The sequence below is a fragment of the Sus scrofa genome, chromosome 1, assembly GCF_054392235.1.
Source record: "Sus scrofa isolate SSC_HxYL_T2T_F1_AM1 chromosome 1, Sscrofa_HxYL_maternal_Yorkshire_Landrace_v2.0, whole genome shotgun sequence".
Taxonomy (NCBI): domain Eukaryota; kingdom Metazoa; phylum Chordata; class Mammalia; order Artiodactyla; family Suidae; genus Sus; species Sus scrofa.
This window is the reverse complement of record NC_139383.1, coordinates 152,058,804-152,075,949: the sequence shown is the minus strand read 5'-3', so window position 1 is coordinate 152,075,949 and position 17,146 is coordinate 152,058,804. Positions and strand designations below refer to the sequence as shown.

At 72.0% G+C, this 17,146-nt stretch overlaps 7 non-coding genes across 7 annotated transcripts; all 7 read left to right on the top strand.

The window, feature by feature from the left end:
* Positions 1–554: 554 nt before the first annotated feature.
* LOC146406694 (small nucleolar RNA SNORD116) lies at positions 555–648 on the top strand. Its single transcript, XR_014834027.1, has one exon. It is a non-coding gene; the product is annotated as a small nucleolar RNA SNORD116 (small nucleolar RNA).
* A 2,556-nt stretch (positions 649–3,204) lies between these two features.
* LOC146406693 (small nucleolar RNA SNORD116) lies at positions 3,205–3,298 on the top strand. Its single transcript, XR_014834026.1, has one exon. It is a non-coding gene; the product is annotated as a small nucleolar RNA SNORD116 (small nucleolar RNA).
* Positions 3,299–5,854: 2,556 nt separating this feature from the next.
* LOC146406692 (small nucleolar RNA SNORD116) lies at positions 5,855–5,948 on the top strand. Its single transcript, XR_014834025.1, has one exon. It is a non-coding gene; the product is annotated as a small nucleolar RNA SNORD116 (small nucleolar RNA).
* Positions 5,949–8,504: 2,556 nt separating this feature from the next.
* LOC146406691 (small nucleolar RNA SNORD116) lies at positions 8,505–8,598 on the top strand. Its single transcript, XR_014834023.1, has one exon. It is a non-coding gene; the product is annotated as a small nucleolar RNA SNORD116 (small nucleolar RNA).
* A 2,564-nt stretch (positions 8,599–11,162) lies between these two features.
* On the top strand, positions 11,163–11,256 carry LOC146406690 (small nucleolar RNA SNORD116). The gene has a single exon (XR_014834011.1). It is a non-coding gene; the product is annotated as a small nucleolar RNA SNORD116 (small nucleolar RNA).
* A 2,556-nt stretch (positions 11,257–13,812) lies between these two features.
* Positions 13,813–13,906, top strand: LOC146406689 (small nucleolar RNA SNORD116). The gene has a single exon (XR_014834004.1). It is a non-coding gene; the product is annotated as a small nucleolar RNA SNORD116 (small nucleolar RNA).
* Positions 13,907–16,462: 2,556 nt separating this feature from the next.
* LOC146406688 (small nucleolar RNA SNORD116) lies at positions 16,463–16,556 on the top strand. The gene has a single exon (XR_014834002.1). It is a non-coding gene; the product is annotated as a small nucleolar RNA SNORD116 (small nucleolar RNA).
* Positions 16,557–17,146: the final 590 nt, after the last annotated feature.

Below are 17,146 nucleotides of genomic sequence, written 5' to 3'. Positions count from 1 at the left end.
GCGCCCCAGCGAAGGGGCAGTGCTGGCCACTCGTGTGGCCCTTTGGCTGCTGGCACCCAGTGAGAGGGGGGAGGCCAGGGACAGGTGGCAGCCAGGCTGCCCACAGGCCCTGGGCGGTGGGGGGCACGGCCCCTGTGCCTTGGGCAGCCTGGCCCCTTGCTGAGGTGTGCTTGCGTGTGTCCGTTGTCGCCCTCACCCAGCTGCTGCGGCGGAGAGACGGAGGCCAGCGCGGGGAGCGGAAGCCGGAGCCTGTCGGGAGCGACCCCGGGAAGGCCAGTCCCTCCTGCCGGTGGGAGGCGTGTTGGCGTGCGGCCGGTGGCGGGATCGATGGCCACCTGGTAGGCGATGGTAAGCGGCAGTGGCCTGCGCCAAGGTAGCCCCCGGGGGGCGGTGTGTGGCGCCCGGACCCGCACCCTCTGCTCCCGGGGGTGGAGCTGACCTGCTTGCCCGCGGTTGGGCTCGGGAGCCTGCGGGCCGCGGCCAGGAGGGAGCTGGCTGGCCGTCCCGGCGGTGGGGGCTGTGGCGGTGGCCGTCCCGCGGGTGTGCCCGTGCTCGGATCGATGATGACACCCACAAACGCATTCCTTGGAAAATCTGAACAAAATGAGTGAGAACTCACTACCGTCTCCTCATCGCAAACTGAGGTCCGGCACGTGGCTCCCACAGGGGCCGTCGGGGGAGGGTCCCGTTGCCTTGGCTCCCTTGGGTGCGTGCAGCCCTGGGGCGCAGGTGTGGGCAGGCAGGCCTCCGGTGGCCCCGGGGCCCCGCTGCCCGGCGGGAAAGCCTTGGGAGTGGCAGGCCCAGTGTGGGGTGGGCTGCCTGCGGTGTGTGTGAGCGCCGCTGGGCTCTCAGGCCTGCGGCTGCCTCCTTGAGGCCTCCGCGGGGTCCTGCCCGCGGTGTCGGGCGCAGAGGGTGTCTGTAGGTTGCGGGTGAGCAGCGGGGGCCTTGGCCTCGGCGGGACTGCCGACCCAGGTTCTGGTGGGGAGAGAGGAGGCAGGCCGGGGGGCCTTGCCGAGATGGCCGTTTGGGCGGGGTCGGACGCCTTGGCCTGGGCCTTCACGGGGTCGGCGGGGCTGCCAGTGCCTTTCCCTCGCAGAGTCCTTGGTGGTCATCGAGAACCCTGGAGCCCCTGCGGCATTTCCCAGAGACGTGGAGGTGGTGGGGCGCCAGGTGGCCCTGGGCGGTGCCGAGTCGGCCGCGGACTGGGGTCGAGAGAAGTGCAGGAGGGCCAGACGTCCTGGACCAGTGTGCGCAGAGCACCGTGAGGGGGAGTGTTGGGTGCCCGGGGCGGCAGTGCCTTCAGGGCGGCCTGGGCTATGATGTGGGATATCCTCAGAGATTTGGGCGGCGCGTGGAAGGCAGGACGGAGGGGTCCCGGGCACGTGAATGGGAGCTGGGTGCCTGTGCCCTGGCCGGTCATGGGTGCCGGCGGGGCATAGAAGTGTGAGCCCGCGGCCAGCTCCCGGGGCCGCTAAGGTGTCCACACACGGGGCTGGGCATTGAGGCCGTGCGGCGCCCCTGCCCTGGCTGAGGCCGTGTTCCCGGGGAGGGAGGACAGGGAGTTGCGCAGTGGGAGGCAGTGTGAGGTTGATACCCAGCAGAGCTAGACACGCCTGCGGACTGGAGCCCAGCCGAGCTGGTGCCGGGCGGGAGCTGGTGGCAAGGAGGGAGTCTGCTGTGGAGGAAAGGGGGCAGGTGGCGGCGGAAGGGGCGTGAGTTTCGGTGCGAGGGTCCCGCTGGGCCCAGGGTCTGGTGCGTCTCCCGTGGAGATGCTGGTGCTGGAGTTAGGGAGGCCTGGGTGTGCATGGGTGTGGCACGCAAAGGAGAGGGTCCCATGGGGCCCGGCGGGCCTTCCGGTGCTGGCGGCGGGGCTGTGGCGTGTGCCTTGCGTGTGGCCCGAGCGCCCAACTGGTGGCAGGCTCCGGGCGCCCGGCGGCAGGCGGTCTGTGCGGGTTGCGTTGTGTCCGGTGGACAGGCGGCAGCCGTGGGGCGGGGTTTGGGGCAGGCAGGCCTCCGGTGTCCCCAGAGTGCCCCGGGGAGACCTGCCTGAGGGACCCAGGTCCCGCGCGCCAGGGGGCCTGGTGTGGCGGGCCTGGAGGGTGAAGGGCGAGCGACCCGAGCCCACAGCCTGGCGGCAGGGGACGCCCCTGGCCATTGGCGGTCAGGGCGAGGTGCGGCCCTGCGGGGTCTCGCCCAGGCTCCAGGGCCCTTGGGGTCCCGGAGGGTCCAGCAGAAGGGTCTGTGTTTTGCCCGGGGTCCTGAGAGCGTGCTGGGGATAGCAGGGGTGGAGTGCAGGTGTGCCCATGGGCGCCCCGGGTCCAGGGCCCGCGGAGCCGCTCTCGGGGCGGAGACCTTGCCCCCAGGGGCACGTCAGCGGTCCTGAGGTGAGGCTCCTGCAGAGCACTCTGGGCCGCGTGTGTCTCTCCCTGCGTGGGCAGGCAGTGTCGGTGGCCGGAGCGAGGGTGTTTTCCCATCGGGGTGAGAGGGAGAGCCCCAGGGTGGGCCTGGGGGCGGAATCGGACTCGGGGTTGGGGTGGACTCTTCTGAAGCTGGGAGGGGTGCGGGTGGGCAGGGCCTTAGGGAGCCTGAGGGAGGCGCGATTCCTGGGGGAAGGGTGTGGCGAGGCGGCGGCAGCCCGTGTCGCGCTGTGGCGCCCCAGGGAAGGGGCAGTGCTGGCCACTCGTGTGGCCCTTTGGCTGCTGGCACCCAGTGAGAGGGGGGAGGCCAGGGACAGGTGGCAGCCAGGCTGCCCACAGGCCCTGGGCGGTGGGGGGCCCGGCCCCTGTGCCTTGGGCAGCCTGGCCCCTTGCTGAGGCGTGCTTGCGCGTGTCCGTTGTCGCCCTCACCCAGCTGCTGCGGCGGAGAGACGGAGGCCAGCGCGGGGAGCGGAAGCCGGAGCCTGTCGGGAGCGACCCCGGGAAGGCCAGTCCCTCCTGCCGGTGGGAGGCGTGTTGGCGTGCGGCCGGTGGCGGGATCGATGGCCACCTGGTAGGCGATGGTAAGCGGCAGTGGCCTGCGCCAAGGTAGCCCCCGGGGGGCGGTGTGTGGCGCCCGGACCCGCACCCTCTGCTCCCGGGGGTGGAGCTGACCTGCTTGCCCGCGGTTGGGCTCGGGAGCCTGCGGGCCGCGGCCAGGAGGGAGCTGGCTGGCCGTCCCGGCGGTGGGGGCTGTGGCGGTGGCCGTCCCGCGGGTGTGCCCGTGCTCGGATCGATGATGACACCCACAAACGCATTCCTTGGAAAATCTGAACAAAATGAGTGAGAACTCACTACCGTCTCCTCATCGCAAACTGAGGTCCGGCACGTGGCTCCCACAGGGGCCGTCGGGGGAGGGTCCCGTTGCCTTGGCTCCCTTGGGTGCGTGCAGCCCTGGGGCGCAGGTGGGGGCAGGCAGGCCTCCGGTGGCCCCGGGGCCCCGGTGCCCGGCGGGAAAGCCTTGGGAGTGGCAGGCCCAGTGTGGGGTGGGCTGCCTGCGGTGTGTGTGAGCGCCGCTGGGCTCTCAGGCCTGCGGCTGCCTCCTTGAGGCCTCCGCGGGGTCCTGCCCGCGGTGTCGGGCGCAGAGGGTGTCTGTAGGTTGCGGGTGAGCAGCGGGGGCCTTGGCCTCGGCGGGACTGCCGACCCAGGTTCTGGTGGGGAGAGAGGAGGCAGGCCGGGGGGCCTTGCCGAGATGGCCGTTTGGGCGGGGTCGGACGCCTTGGCCTGGGCCTTCACGGGGTCGGCGGGGCTGCCAGTGCCTTTCCCTCGCAGAGTCCTTGGTGGTCATCGAGAACCCTGGAGCCCCTGCGGCATTTCCCAGAGACGTGGAGGCGGTGGGGCGCCAGGTGGCCCTGGGCGGAGCCGAGTCGGCCGCGGACTGGGGTCGAGAGAAGTGCAGGAGGGCCAGAGGTCCTGGGCCAGTGTGCGCAGAGCACCGTGAGGGGGAGTGTTGGGTGCCCGGGGCGGCAGTGCCTTCAGGGCGGCCTGGGCTATGATGTGGGATATCCTCAGAGATTTGGGCGGCGCGTGGAAGGCAGGACGGAGGGGTCCCGGGCACGTGAATGGGCGCTGGGTGCCTGTGCCCTGGCCGGTCATAGGTGCCGGCGGGGCATAGAAGTGTGAGCCCGCGGCCAGCTCCCGGGGCCGCTAAGGTGTCCACACACAGGGCTGGGCATTGAGGCCGTGCGGCGCCCCTGCCCTGGCTGAGGCCGTGTTCCCGGGGAGGGAGGACAGGGAGTTGCGCAGTGGGAGGCAGTGTGAGGTTGATACCCAGCAGAGCTAGCCACGCCTGCGGACTGGAGCCCAGCCGAGCTGGTGCCGGGCGGGAGCTGGTGGCAAGGAGGGAGTCTGCTGTGGAGGAAAGGGGGCAGGTGGCGGCGGAAGGGGCGTGAGTTTCGGTGCGAGGGTCCCGCTGGGCCCAGGGTCTGGTGCGTCTCCCGTGGAGATGCTGGTGCTGGAGTTAGGGAGGCCTGGGTGTGCATGGGTGTGGCACGCAAAGGAGAGGGTCCCATGGGGCCCGGCGGGCCTTCCGGTGCTGGCGGCGGGGCTGTGGCGTGTGCCTTGCGTGGGGCCCGAGCGCCCAACTGGTGGCAGGCTCCGGGCGCCCGGCGGCAGGCGGTCTGTGCGGGTTGCGTTGTGTCCGGTGGACAGGCGGCAGCCGTGGGGCGGGGTTTGGGGCAGGCAGGCCTCCGGTGTCCCCAGAGTGCCCCGGGGAGACCTGCCTGAGGGACCCAGGTCCCGCGCGCCAGGGGGCCTGGTGTGGCGGGCCTGGAGGGTGAAGGGCGAGCGACCCGAGCCCACAGCCTGGCGGCAGGGGACGCCCCTGGCCATTGGCGGTCAGGGCGAGGTGCGGCCCTGCGGGGTCTCGCCCAGGCTCCAGGGCCCTTGGGGTCCCGGAGGGTCCAGCAGAAGGGTCTGTGTTTTGCCCGGGGTCCTGAGAGCGTGCTGGGGATAGCAGGGGTGGAGTGCAGGTGTGCCCATGGGCGCCCCGGGTCCAGGGCCCGCGGAGCCGCTCTCGGGGCGGAGACCTTGCCCCCAGGGGCACGTCAGCGGTCCTGAGGTGAGGCTCCTGCAGAGCACTCTGGGCCGCGTGTGTCTCTCCCTGCGTGGGCAGGCAGTGTCGGTGGCCGGAGCGAGGGTGTTTTCCCATCGGGGTGAGAGGGAGAGCCCCAGGGTGGGCCTGGGGGCGGAATCGGACTCGGGGTTGGGGTGGACTCTTCTGAAGCTGGGAGGGGTGCGGGTGGGCAGGGCCTTAGGGAGCCTGAGGGAGGCGCGGTTCCTGGGGGAAGGGTGTGGCGAGGCGGCGGCAGCCCGCGTCGCGCTGTGGCGCCCCAGCGAAGGGGCAGTGCTGGCCACTCGTGTGGCCCTTTGGCTGCTGGCACCCAGTGAGAGGGGGGAGGCCAGGGACAGGTGGCAGCCAGGCTGCCCACAGGCCCTGGGCGGTGGGGGGCACGGCCCCTGTGCCTTGGGCAGCCTGGCCCCTTGCTGAGGTGTGCTTGCGTGTGTCCGTTGTCGCCCTCACCCAGCTGCTGCGGCGGAGAGACGGAGGCCAGCGCGGGGAGCGGAAGCCGGAGCCTGTCGGGAGCGACCCCGGGAAGGCCAGTCCCTCCTGCCGGTGGGAGGCGTGTTGGCGTGCGGCCGGTGGCGGGATCGATGGCCACCTGGTAGGCGATGGTAAGCGGCAGTGGCCTGCGCCAAGGTAGCCCCCGGGGGGCGGTGTGTGGCGCCCGGACCCGCACCCTCTGCTCCCGGGGGTGGAGCTGACCTGCTTGCCCGCGGTTGGGCTCGGGAGCCTGCGGGCCGCGGCCAGGAGGGAGCTGGCTGGCCGTCCCGGCGGTGGGGGCTGTGGCGGTGGCCGTCCCGCGGGTGTGCCCGTGCTCGGATCGATGATGACACCCACAAACGCATTCCTTGGAAAATCTGAACAAAATGAGTGAGAACTCACTACCGTCTCCTCATCGCAAACTGAGGTCCGGCACGTGGCTCCCACAGGGGCCGTCGGGGGAGGGTCCCGTTGCCTTGGCTCCCTTGGGTGCGTGCAGCCCTGGGGCGCAGGTGTGGGCAGGCAGGCCTCCGGTGGCCCCGGGGCCCCGCTGCCCGGCGGGAAAGCCTTGGGAGTGGCAGGCCCAGTGTGGGGTGGGCTGCCTGCGGTGTGTGTGAGCGCCGCTGGGCTCTCAGGCCTGCGGCTGCCTCCTTGAGGCCTCCGCGGGGTCCTGCCCGCGGTGTCGGGCGCAGAGGGTGTCTGTAGGTTGCGGGTGAGCAGCGGGGGCCTTGGCCTCGGCGGGACTGCCGACCCAGGTTCTGGTGGGGAGAGAGGAGGCAGGCCGGGGGGCCTTGCCGAGATGGCCGTTTGGGCGGGGTCGGACGCCTTGGCCTGGGCCTTCACGGGGTCGGCGGGGCTGCCAGTGCCTTTCCCTCGCAGAGTCCTTGGTGGTCATCGAGAACCCTGGAGCCCCTGCGGCATTTCCCAGAGACGTGGAGGTGGTGGGGCGCCAGGTGGCCCTGGGCGGTGCCGAGTCGGCCGCGGACTGGGGTCGAGAGAAGTGCAGGAGGGCCAGAGGTCCTGGGCCAGTGTGCGCAGAGCACCGTGAGGGGGAGTGTTGGGTGCCCGGGGCGGCAGTGCCTTCAGGGCGGCCTGGGCTATGATGTGGGATATCCTCAGAGATTTGGGCGGCGCGTGGAAGGCAGGACGGAGGGGTCCCGGGCACGTGAATGGGAGCTGGGTGCCTGTGCCCTGGCCGGTCATGGGTGCCGGCGGGGCATAGAAGTGTGAGCCCGCGGCCAGCTCCCGGGGCCGCTAAGGTGTCCACACACGGGGCTGGGCATTGAGGCCGTGCGGCGCCCCTGCCCTGGCTGAGGCCGTGTTCCCGGGGAGGGAGGACAGGGAGTTGCGCAGTGGGAGGCAGTGTGAGGTTGATACCCAGCAGAGCTAGCCACGCCTGCGGACTGGAGCCCAGCCGAGCTGGTGCCGGGCGGGAGCTGGTGGCAAGGAGGGAGTCTGCTGTGGAGGAAAGGGGGCAGGTGGCGGCGGAAGGGGCGTGAGTTTCGGTGCGAGGGTCCCGCTGGGCCCAGGGTCTGGTGCGTCTCCCGTGGAGATGCTGGTGCTGGAGTTAGGGAGGCCTGGGTGTGCATGGGTGTGGCACGCAAAGGAGAGGGTCCCATGGGGCCCGGCGGGCCTTCCGGTGCTGGCGGCGGGGCTGTGGCGTGTGCCTTGCGTGGGGCCCGAGCGCCCAACTGGTGGCAGGCTCCGGGCGCCCGGCGGCAGGCGGTCTGTGCGGGTTGCGTTGTGTCCGGTGGACAGGCGGCAGCCGTGGGGCGGGGTTTGGGGCAGGCAGGCCTCCGGTGTCCCCAGAGTGCCCCGGGGAGACCTGCCTGAGGGACCCAGGTCCCGCGCGCCAGGGGGCCTGGTGTGGCGGGCCTGGAGGGTGAAGGGCGAGCGACCCGAGCCCACAGCCTGGCGGCAGGGGACGCCCCTGGCCATTGGCGGTCAGGGCGAGGTGCGGCCCTGCGGGGTCTCGCCCAGGCTCCAGGGCCCTTGGGGTCCCGGAGGGTCCAGCAGAAGGGTCTGTGTTTTGCCCGGGGTCCTGAGAGCGTGCTGGGGATAGCAGGGGTGGAGTGCAGGTGTGCCCATGGGCGCCCCGGGTCCAGGGCCCGCGGAGCCGCTCTCGGGGCGGAGACCTTGCCCCCAGGGGCACGTCAGCGGTCCTGAGGTGAGGCTCCTGCAGAGCACTCTGGGCCGCGTGTGTCTCTCCCTGCGTGGGCAGGCAGTGTCGGTGGCCGGAGCGAGGGTGTTTTCCCATCGGGGTGAGAGGGAGAGCCCCAGGGTGGGCCTGGGGGCGGAATCGGACTCGGGGTTGGGGTGGACTCTTCTGAAGCTGGGAGGGGTGCGGGTGGGCAGGGCCTTAGGGAGCCTGAGGGAGGCGCGATTCCTGGGGGAAGGGTGTGGCGAGGCGGCGGCAGCCCGTGTCGCGCTGTGGCGCCCCAGGGAAGGGGCAGTGCTGGCCACTCGTGTGGCCCTTTGGCTGCTGGCACCCAGTGAGAGGGGGGAGGCCAGGGACAGGTGGCAGCCAGGCTGCCCACAGGCCCTGGGCGGTGGGGGGCCCGGCCCCTGTGCCTTGGGCAGCCTGGCCCCTTGCTGAGGCGTGCTTGCGCGTGTCCGTTGTCGCCCTCACCCAGCTGCTGCGGCGGAGAGACGGAGGCCAGCGCGGGGAGCGGAAGCCGGAGCCTGTCGGGAGCGACCCCGGGAAGGCCAGTCCCTCCTGCCGGTGGGAGGCGTGTTGGCGTGCGGCCGGTGGCGGGATCGATGGCCACCTGGTAGGCGATGGTAAGCGGCAGTGGCCTGCGCCAAGGTAGCCCCCGGGGGGCGGTGTGTGGCGCCCGGACCCGCACCCTCTGCTCCCGGGGGTGGAGCTGACCTGCTTGCCCGCGGTTGGGCTCGGGAGCCTGCGGGCCGCGGCCAGGAGGGAGCTGGCTGGCCGTCCCGGCGGTGGGGGCTGTGGCGGTGGCCGTCCCGCGGGTGTGCCCGTGCTCGGATCGATGATGACACCCACAAACGCATTCCTTGGAAAATCTGAACAAAATGAGTGAGAACTCACTACCGTCTCCTCATCGCAAACTGAGGTCCGGCACGTGGCTCCCACAGGGGCCGTCGGGGGAGGGTCCCGTTGCCTTGGCTCCCTTGGGTGCGTGCAGCCCTGGGGCGCAGGTGGGGGCAGGCAGGCCTCCGGTGGCCCCGGGGCCCCGCTGCCCGGCGGGAAAGACTTGGGAGTGGCAGGCCCAGTGTGGGGTGGGCTGCCTGCGGTGTGTGTGAGCGCCGCTGGGCTCTCAGGCCTGCGGCTGCCTCCTTGAGGCCTCCGCGGGGTCCTGCCCGCGGTGTCGGGCGCAGAGGGTGTCTGTAGGTTGCGGGTGAGCAGCGGGGGCCTTGGCCTCGGCGGGACTGCCGACCCAGGTTCTGGTGGGGAGAGAGGAGGCAGGCCGGGGGGCCTTGCCGAGATGGCCGTTTGGGCGGGGTCGGACGCCTTGGCCTGGGCCTTCACGGGGTCGGCGGGGCTGCCAGTGCCTTTCCCTCGCAGAGTCCTTGGTGGTCATCGAGAACCCTGGAGCCCCTGCGGCAGTTCCCAGAGACGTGGAGGCGGTGGGGCGCCAGGTGGCCCTGGGCGGAGCCGAGTCGGCCGCGGACTGGGGTCGAGAGAAGTGCAGGAGGGCCAGAGGTCCTGGGCCAGTGTGCGCAGAGCACCGTGAGGGGGAGTGTTGGGTGCCCGGGGCGGCAGTGCCTTCAGGGCGGCCTGGGCTATGATGTGGGATATCCTCAGAGATTTGGGCGGCGCGTGGAAGGCAGGACGGAGGGGTCCCGGGCACGTGAATGGGCGCTGGGTGCCTGTGCCCTGGCCGGTCATGGGTGCCGGCGGGGCCTAGAAGTGTGAGCCCGCGGCCAGCTCCCGGGGCCGCTAAGGTGTCCACACACAGGGCTGGGCATTGAGGCCGTGCGGCGCCCCTGCCCTGGCTGAGGCCGTGTTCCCGGGGAGGGAGGACAGGGAGTTGCGCAGTGGGAGGCAGTGTGAGGTTGATACCCAGCAGAGCTAGCCACGCCTGCGGACTGGAGCCCAGCCGAGCTGGTGCCGGGCGGGAGCTGGTGGCAAGGAGGGAGTCTGCTGTGGAGGAAAGGGGGCAGGTGGCGGCGGAAGGGGCGTGAGGGCGTGAGTTTCGGTGCGAGGGTCCCGCTGGGCCCAGGGTCTAGTGCGTCTCCCGTGGAGATGCTGGTGCTGGAGTTAGGGAGGCCTGGGTGTGCATGGGTGTGCCACGCAAAGGAGAGGGTGCCATGGGGCCCGGCGGGCCTTCCGGTGCTGGCGGCGGGGCTGTGGCGTGTGCCTTGCGTTGGGCCCGAGCGCCCAACTGGTGGCAGGCTCCGGGCGCCCGGCGGCAGGCGGTCTGTGCGGGTTGCGTTGTGTCCGGTGGACAGGCGGCAGCCGTGGGGCGGGGTTTGGGGCAGGCAGGCCTCCGGTGTCCCCAGAGTGCCCCGGGGAGACCTGCCTGAGGGACCCAGGTCCCGCGCGCCAGGGGGCCTGGTGTGGCGGGCCTGGAGGGTGAAGGGCGAGCGACCCGAGCCCACAGCCTGGCGGCAGGGGACGCCCCTGGCCATTGGCGGTCAGGGCGAGGTGCGGCCCTGCGGGGTCTCGCCCAGGCTCCAGGGCCCTTGGGGTCCCGGAGGGTCCAGCAGAAGGGTCTGTGTTTTGCCCGGGGTCCTGAGAGCGTGCTGGGGATAGCAGGGGTGGAGTGCAGGTGTGCCCATGGGCGCCCCGGGTCCAGGGCCCGCGGAGCCGCTCTCGGGGCGGAGACCTTGCCCCCAGGGGCACGTCAGCGGTCCTGAGGTGAGGCTCCTGCAGAGCACTCTGGGCCGCGTGTGTCTCTCCCTGCGTGGGCAGGCAGTGTCGGTGGCCGGAGCGAGGGTGTTTTCCCATCGGGGTGAGAGGGAGAGCCCCAGGGTGGGCCTGGGGGCGGAATCGGACTCGGGGTTGGGGTGGACTCTTCTGAAGCTGGGAGGGGTGCGGGTGGGCAGGGCCTTAGGGAGCCTGAGGGAGGCGCGGTTCCTGGGGGAAGGGTGTGGCGAGGCGGCGGCAGCCCGCGTCGCGCTGTGGCGCCCCAGGGAAGGGGCAGTGCTGGCCACTCGTGTGGCCCTTTGGCTGCTGGCACCCAGTGAGAGGGGGGAGGCCAGGGACAGGTGGCAGCCAGGCTGCCCACAGGCCCTGGGCGGTGGGGGGCCCGGCCCCTGTGCCTTGCGCAGCCTGGCCCCTTGCTGAGGCGTGCTTGCGCGTGTCCGTTGTCGCCCTCACCCAGCTGCTGCGGCGGAGAGACGGAGGCCAGCGCGGGGAGCGGAAGCCGGAGCCTGTCGGGAGCGACCCCGGGAAGGCCAGTCCCTCCTGCCGGTGGGAGGCGTGTTGGCGTGCGGCCGGTGGCGGGATCGATGGCCACCTGGTAGGCGATGGTAAGCGGCAGTGGCCTGCGCCAAGGTAGCCCCCGGGGGGCGGTGTGTGGCGCCCGGACCCGCACCCTCTGCTCCCGGGGGTGGAGCTGACCTGCTTGCCCGCGGTTGGGCTCGGGAGCCTGCGGGCCGCGGCCAGGAGGGAGCTGGCTGGCCGTCCCGGCGGTGGGGGCTGTGGCGGTGGCCGTCCCGCGGGTGTGCCCGTGCTCGGATCGATGATGACACCCACAAACGCATTCCTTGGAAAATCTGAACAAAATGAGTGAGAACTCACTACCGTCTCCTCATCGCAAACTGAGGTCCGGCACGTGGCTCCCACAGGGGCCGTCGGGGGAGGGTCCCGTTGCCTTGGCTCCCTTGGGTGCGTGCAGCCCTGGGGCGCAGGTGTGGGCAGGCAGGCCTCCGGTGGCCCCGGGGCCCCGCTGCCCGGCGGGAAAGCCTTGGGAGTGGCAGGCCCAGTGTGGGGTGGGCTGCCTGCGGTGTGTGTGAGCGCCGCTGGGCTCTCAGGCCTGCGGCTGCCTCCTTGAGGCCTCCGCGGGGTCCTGCCCGCGGTGTCGGGCGCAGAGGGTGTCTGTAGGTTGCGGGTGAGCAGCGGGGGCCTTGGCCTCGGCGGGACTGCCGACCCAGGTTCTGGTGGGGAGAGAGGAGGCAGGCCGGGGGGCCTTGCCGAGATGGCCGTTTGGGCGGGGTCGGACGCCTTGGCCTGGGCCTTCACGGGGTCGGCGGGGCTGCCAGTGCCTTTCCCTCGCAGAGTCCTTGGTGGTCATCGAGAACCCTGGAGCCCCTGCGGCATTTCCCAGAGACGTGGAGGTGGTGGGGCGCCAGGTGGCCCTGGGCGGTGCCGAGTCGGCCGCGGACTGGGGTCGAGAGAAGTGCAGGAGGGCCAGAGGTCCTGGGCCAGTGTGCGCAGAGCACCGTGAGGGGGAGTGTTGGGTGCCCGGGGCGGCAGTGCCTTCAGGGCGGCCTGGGCTATGATGTGGGATATCCTCAGAGATTTGGGCGGCGCGTGGAAGGCAGGACGGAGGGGTCCCGGGCACGTGAATGGGAGCTGGGTGCCTGTGCCCTGGCCGGTCATGGGTGCCGGCGGGGCATAGAAGTGTGAGCCCGCGGCCAGCTCCCGGGGCCGCTAAGGTGTCCACACACGGGGCTGGGCATTGAGGCCGTGCGGCGCCCCTGCCCTGGCTGAGGCCGTGTTCCCGGGGAGGGAGGACAGGGAGTTGCGCAGTGGGAGGCAGTGTGAGGTTGATACCCAGCAGAGCTAGCCACGCCTGCGGACTGGAGCCCAGCCGAGCTGGTGCCGGGCGGGAGCTGGTGGCAAGGAGGGAGTCTGCTGTGGAGGAAAGGGGGCAGGTGGCGGCGGAAGGGGCGTGAGTTTCGGTGCGAGGGTCCCGCTGGGCCCAGGGTCTGGTGCGTCTCCCGTGGAGATGCTGGTGCTGGAGTTAGGGAGGCCTGGGTGTGCATGGGTGTGGCACGCAAAGGAGAGGGTCCCATGGGGCCCGGCGGGCCTTCCGGTGCTGGCGGCGGGGCTGTGGCGTGTGCCTTGCGTGGGGCCCGAGCGCCCAACTGGTGGCAGGCTCCGGGCGCCCGGCGGCAGGCGGTCTGTGCGGGTTGCGTTGTGTCCGGTGGACAGGCGGCAGCCGTGGGGCGGGGTTTTGGGCAGGCAGGCCTCCGGTGTCCCCAGAGTGCCCCGGGGAGACCTGCCTGAGGGACCCAGGTCCCGCGCGCCAGGGGGCCTGGTGTGGCGGGCCTGGAGGGTGAAGGGCGAGCGACCCGAGCCCACAGCCTGGCGGCAGGGGACGCCCCTGGCCATTGGCGGTCAGGGCGAGGTGCGGCCCTGCGGGGTCTCGCCCAGGCTCCAGGGCCCTTGGGGTCCCGGAGGGTCCAGCAGAAGGGTCTGTGTTTTGCCCGGGGTCCTGAGAGCGTGCTGGGGATAGCAGGGGTGGAGTGCAGGTGTGCCCATGGGCGCCCCGGGTCCAGGGCCCGCGGAGCCGCTCTCGGGGCGGAGACCTTGCCCCCAGGGGCACGTCAGCGGTCCTGAGGTGAGGCTCCTGCAGAGCACTCTGGGCCGCGTGTGTCTCTCCCTGCGTGGGCAGGCAGTGTCGGTGGCCGGAGCGAGGGTGTTTTCCCATCGGGGTGAGAGGGAGAGCCCCAGGGTGGGCCTGGGGGCGGAATCGGACTCGGGGTTGGGGTGGACTCTTCTGAAGCTGGGAGGGGTGCGGGTGGGCAGGGCCTTAGGGAGCCTGAGGGAGGCGCGATTCCTGGGGGAAGGGTGTGGCGAGGCGGCGGCAGCCCGTGTCGCGCTGTGGCGCCCCAGGGAAGGGGCAGTGCTGGCCACTCGTGTGGCCCTTTGGCTGCTGGCACCCAGTGAGAGGGGGGAGGCCAGGGACAGGTGGCAGCCAGGCTGCCCACAGGCCCTGGGCGGTGGGGGGCCCGGCCCCTGTGCCTTGGGCAGCCTGGCCCCTTGCTGAGGCGTGCTTGCGCGTGTCCGTTGTCGCCCTCACCCAGCTGCTGCGGCGGAGAGACGGAGGCCAGCGCGGGGAGCGGAAGCCGGAGCCTGTCGGGAGCGACCCCGGGAAGGCCAGTCCCTCCTGCCGGTGGGAGGCGTGTTGGCGTGCGGCCGGTGGCGGGATCGATGGCCACCTGGTAGGCGATGGTAAGCGGCAGTGGCCTGCGCCAAGGTAGCCCCCGGGGGGCGGTGTGTGGCGCCCGGACCCGCACCCTCTGCTCCCGGGGGTGGAGCTGACCTGCTTGCCCGCGGTTGGGCTCGGGAGCCTGCGGGCCGCGGCCAGGAGGGAGCTGGCTGGCCGTCCCGGCGGTGGGGGCTGTGGCGGTGGCCGTCCCGCGGGTGTGCCCGTGCTCGGATCGATGATGACACCCACAAACGCATTCCTTGGAAAATCTGAACAAAATGAGTGAGAACTCACTACCGTCTCCTCATCGCAAACTGAGGTCCGGCACGTGGCTCCCACAGGGGCCGTCGGGGGAGGGTCCCGTTGCCTTGGCTCCCTTGGGTGCGTGCAGCCCTGGGGCGCAGGTGGGGGCAGGCAGGCCTCCGGTGGCCCCGGGGCCCCGGTGCCCGGCGGGAAAGCCTTGGGAGTGGCAGGCCCAGTGTGGGGTGGGCTGCCTGCGGTGTGTGTGAGCGCCGCTGGGCTCTCAGGCCTGCGGCTGCCTCCTTGAGGCCTCCGCGGGGTCCTGCCCGCGGTGTCGGGCGCAGAGGGTGTCTGTAGGTTGCGGGTGAGCAGCGGGGGCCTTGGCCTCGGCGGGACTGCCGACCCAGGTTCTGGTGGGGAGAGAGGAGGCAGGCCGGGGGGCCTTGCCGAGATGGCCGTTTGGGCGGGGTCGGACGCCTTGGCCTGGGCCTTCACGGGGTCGGCGGGGCTGCCAGTGCCTTTCCCTCGCAGAGTCCTTGGTGGTCATCGAGAACCCTGGAGCCCCTGCGGCATTTCCCAGAGACGTGGAGGTGGTGGGGCGCCAGGTGGCCCTGGGCGGTGCCGAGTCGGCCGCGGACTGGGGTCGAGAGAAGTGCAGGAGGGCCAGAGGTCCTGGGCCAGTGTGCGCAGAGCACCGTGAGGGGGAGTGTTGGGTGCCCGGGGCGGCAGTGCCTTCAGGGCGGCCTGGGCTATGATGTGGGATATCCTCAGAGATTTGGGCGGCGCGTGGAAGGCAGGACGGAGGGGTCCCGGGCACGTGAATGGGAGCTGGGTGCCTGTGCCCTGGCCGGTCATGGGTGCCGGCGGGGCATAGAAGTGTGAGCCCGCGGCCAGCTCCCGGGGCCGCTAAGGTGTCCACACACGGGGCTGGGCATTGAGGCCGTGCGGCGCCCCTGCCCTGGCTGAGGCCGTGTTCCCGGGGAGGGAGGACAGGGAGTTGCGCAGTGGGAGGCAGTGTGAGGTTGATACCCAGCAGAGCTAGACACGCCTGCGGACTGGAGCCCAGCCGAGCTGGTGCCGGGCGGGAGCTGGTGGCAAGGAGGGAGTCTGCTGTGGAGGAAAGGGGGCAGGTGGCGGCGGAAGGGGCGTGAGTTTCGGTGCGAGGGTCCCGCTGGGCCCAGGGTCTGGTGCGTCTCCCGTGGAGATGCTGGTGCTGGAGTTAGGGAGGCCTGGGTGTGCATGGGTGTGGCACGCAAAGGAGAGGGTCCCATGGGGCCCGGCGGGCCTTCCGGTGCTGGCGGCGGGGCTGTGGCGTGTGCCTTGCGTGTGGCCCGAGCGCCCAACTGGTGGCAGGCTCCGGGCGCCCGGCGGCAGGCGGTCTGTGCGGGTTGCGTTGTGTCCGGTGGACAGGCGGCAGCCGTGGGGCGGGGTTTGGGGCAGGCAGGCCTCCGGTGTCCCCAGAGTGCCCCGGGGAGACCTGCCTGAGGGACCCAGGTCCCGCGCGCCAGGGGGCCTGGTGTGGCGGGCCTGGAGGGTGAAGGGCGAGCGACCCGAGCCCACAGCCTGGCGGCAGGGGACGCCCCTGGCCATTGGCGGTCAGGGCGAGGTGCGGCCCTGCGGGGTCTCGCCCAGGCTCCAGGGCCCTTGGGGTCCCGGAGGGTCCAGCAGAAGGGTCTGTGTTTTGCCCGGGGTCCTGAGAGCGTGCTGGGGATAGCAGGGGTGGAGTGCAGGTGTGCCCATGGGCGCCCCGGGTCCAGGGCCCGCGGAGCCGCTCTCGGGGCGGAGACCTTGCCCCCAGGGGCACGTCAGCGGTCCTGAGGTGAGGCTCCTGCAGAGCACTCTGGGCCGCGTGTGTCTCTCCCTGCGTGGGCAGGCAGTGTCGGTGGCCGGAGCGAGGGTGTTTTCCCATCGGGGTGAGAGGGAGAGCCCCAGGGTGGGCCTGGGGGCGGAATCGGACTCGGGGTTGGGGTGGACTCTTCTGAAGCTGGGAGGGGTGCGGGTGGGCAGGGCCTTAGGGAGCCTGAGGGAGGCGCGATTCCTGGGGGAAGGGTGTGGCGAGGCGGCGGCAGCCCGTGTCGCGCTGTGGCGCCCCAGGGAAGGGGCAGTGCTGGCCACTCGTGTGGCCCTTTGGCTGCTGGCACCCAGTGAGAGGGGGGAGGCCAGGGACAGGTGGCAGCCAGGCTGCCCACAGGCCCTGGGCGGTGGGGGGCCCGGCCCCTGTGCCTTGGGCAGCCTGGCCCCTTGCTGAGGCGTGCTTGCGCGTGTCCGTTGTCGCCCTCACCCAGCTGCTGCGGCGGAGAGACGGAGGCCAGCGCGGGGAGCGGAAGCCGGAGCCTGTCGGGAGCGACCCCGGGAAGGCCAGTCCCTCCTGCCGGTGGGAGGCGTGTTGGCGTGCGGCCGGTGGCGGGATCGATGGCCACCTGGTAGGCGATGGTAAGCGGCAGTGGCCTGCGCCAAGGTAGCCCCCGGGGGGCGGTGTGTGGCGCCCGGACCCGCACCCTCTGCTCCCGGGGGTGGAGCTGACCTGCTTGCCCGCGGTTGGGCTCGGGAGCCTGCGGGCCGCGGCCAGGAGGGAGCTGGCTGGCCGTCCCGGCGGTGGGGGCTGTGGCGGTGGCCGTCCCGCGGGTGTGCCCGTGCTCGGATCGATGATGACACCCACAAACGCATTCCTTGGAAAATCTGAACAAAATGAGTGAGAACTCACTACCGTCTCCTCATCGCAAACTGAGGTCCGGCACGTGGCTCCCACAGGGGCCGTCGGGGGAGGGTCCCGTTGCCTTGGCTCCCTTGGGTGCGTGCAGCCCTGGGGCGCAGGTGGGGGCAGGCAGGCCTCCGGTGGCCCCGGGGCCCCGGTGCCCGGCGGGAAAGCCTTGGGAGTGGCAGGCCCAGTGTGGGGTGGGCTGCCTGCGGTGTGTGTGAGCGCCGCTGGGCTCTCAGGCCTGCGGCTGCCTCCTTGAGGCCTCCGCGGGGTCCTGCCCGCGGTGTCGGGCGCAGAGGGTGTCTGTAGGTTGCGGGTGAGCAGCGGGGGCCTTGGCCTCGGCGGGACTGCCGACCCAGGTTCTGGTGGGGAGAGAGGAGGCAGGCCGGGGGGCCTTGCCGAGATGGCCGTTTGGGCGGGGTCGGACGCCTTGGCCTGGGCCTTCACGGGGTCGGCGGGGCTGCCAGTGCCTTTCCCTCGCAGAGTCCTTGGTGGTCATCGAGAACCCTGGAGCCCCTGCGGCATTTCCCAGAGACGTGGAGGTGGTGGGGCGCCAGGTGGCCCTGGGCGGTGCCGAGTCGGCCGCGGACTGGGGTCGAGAGAAGTGCAGGAGGGCCAGAGGTCC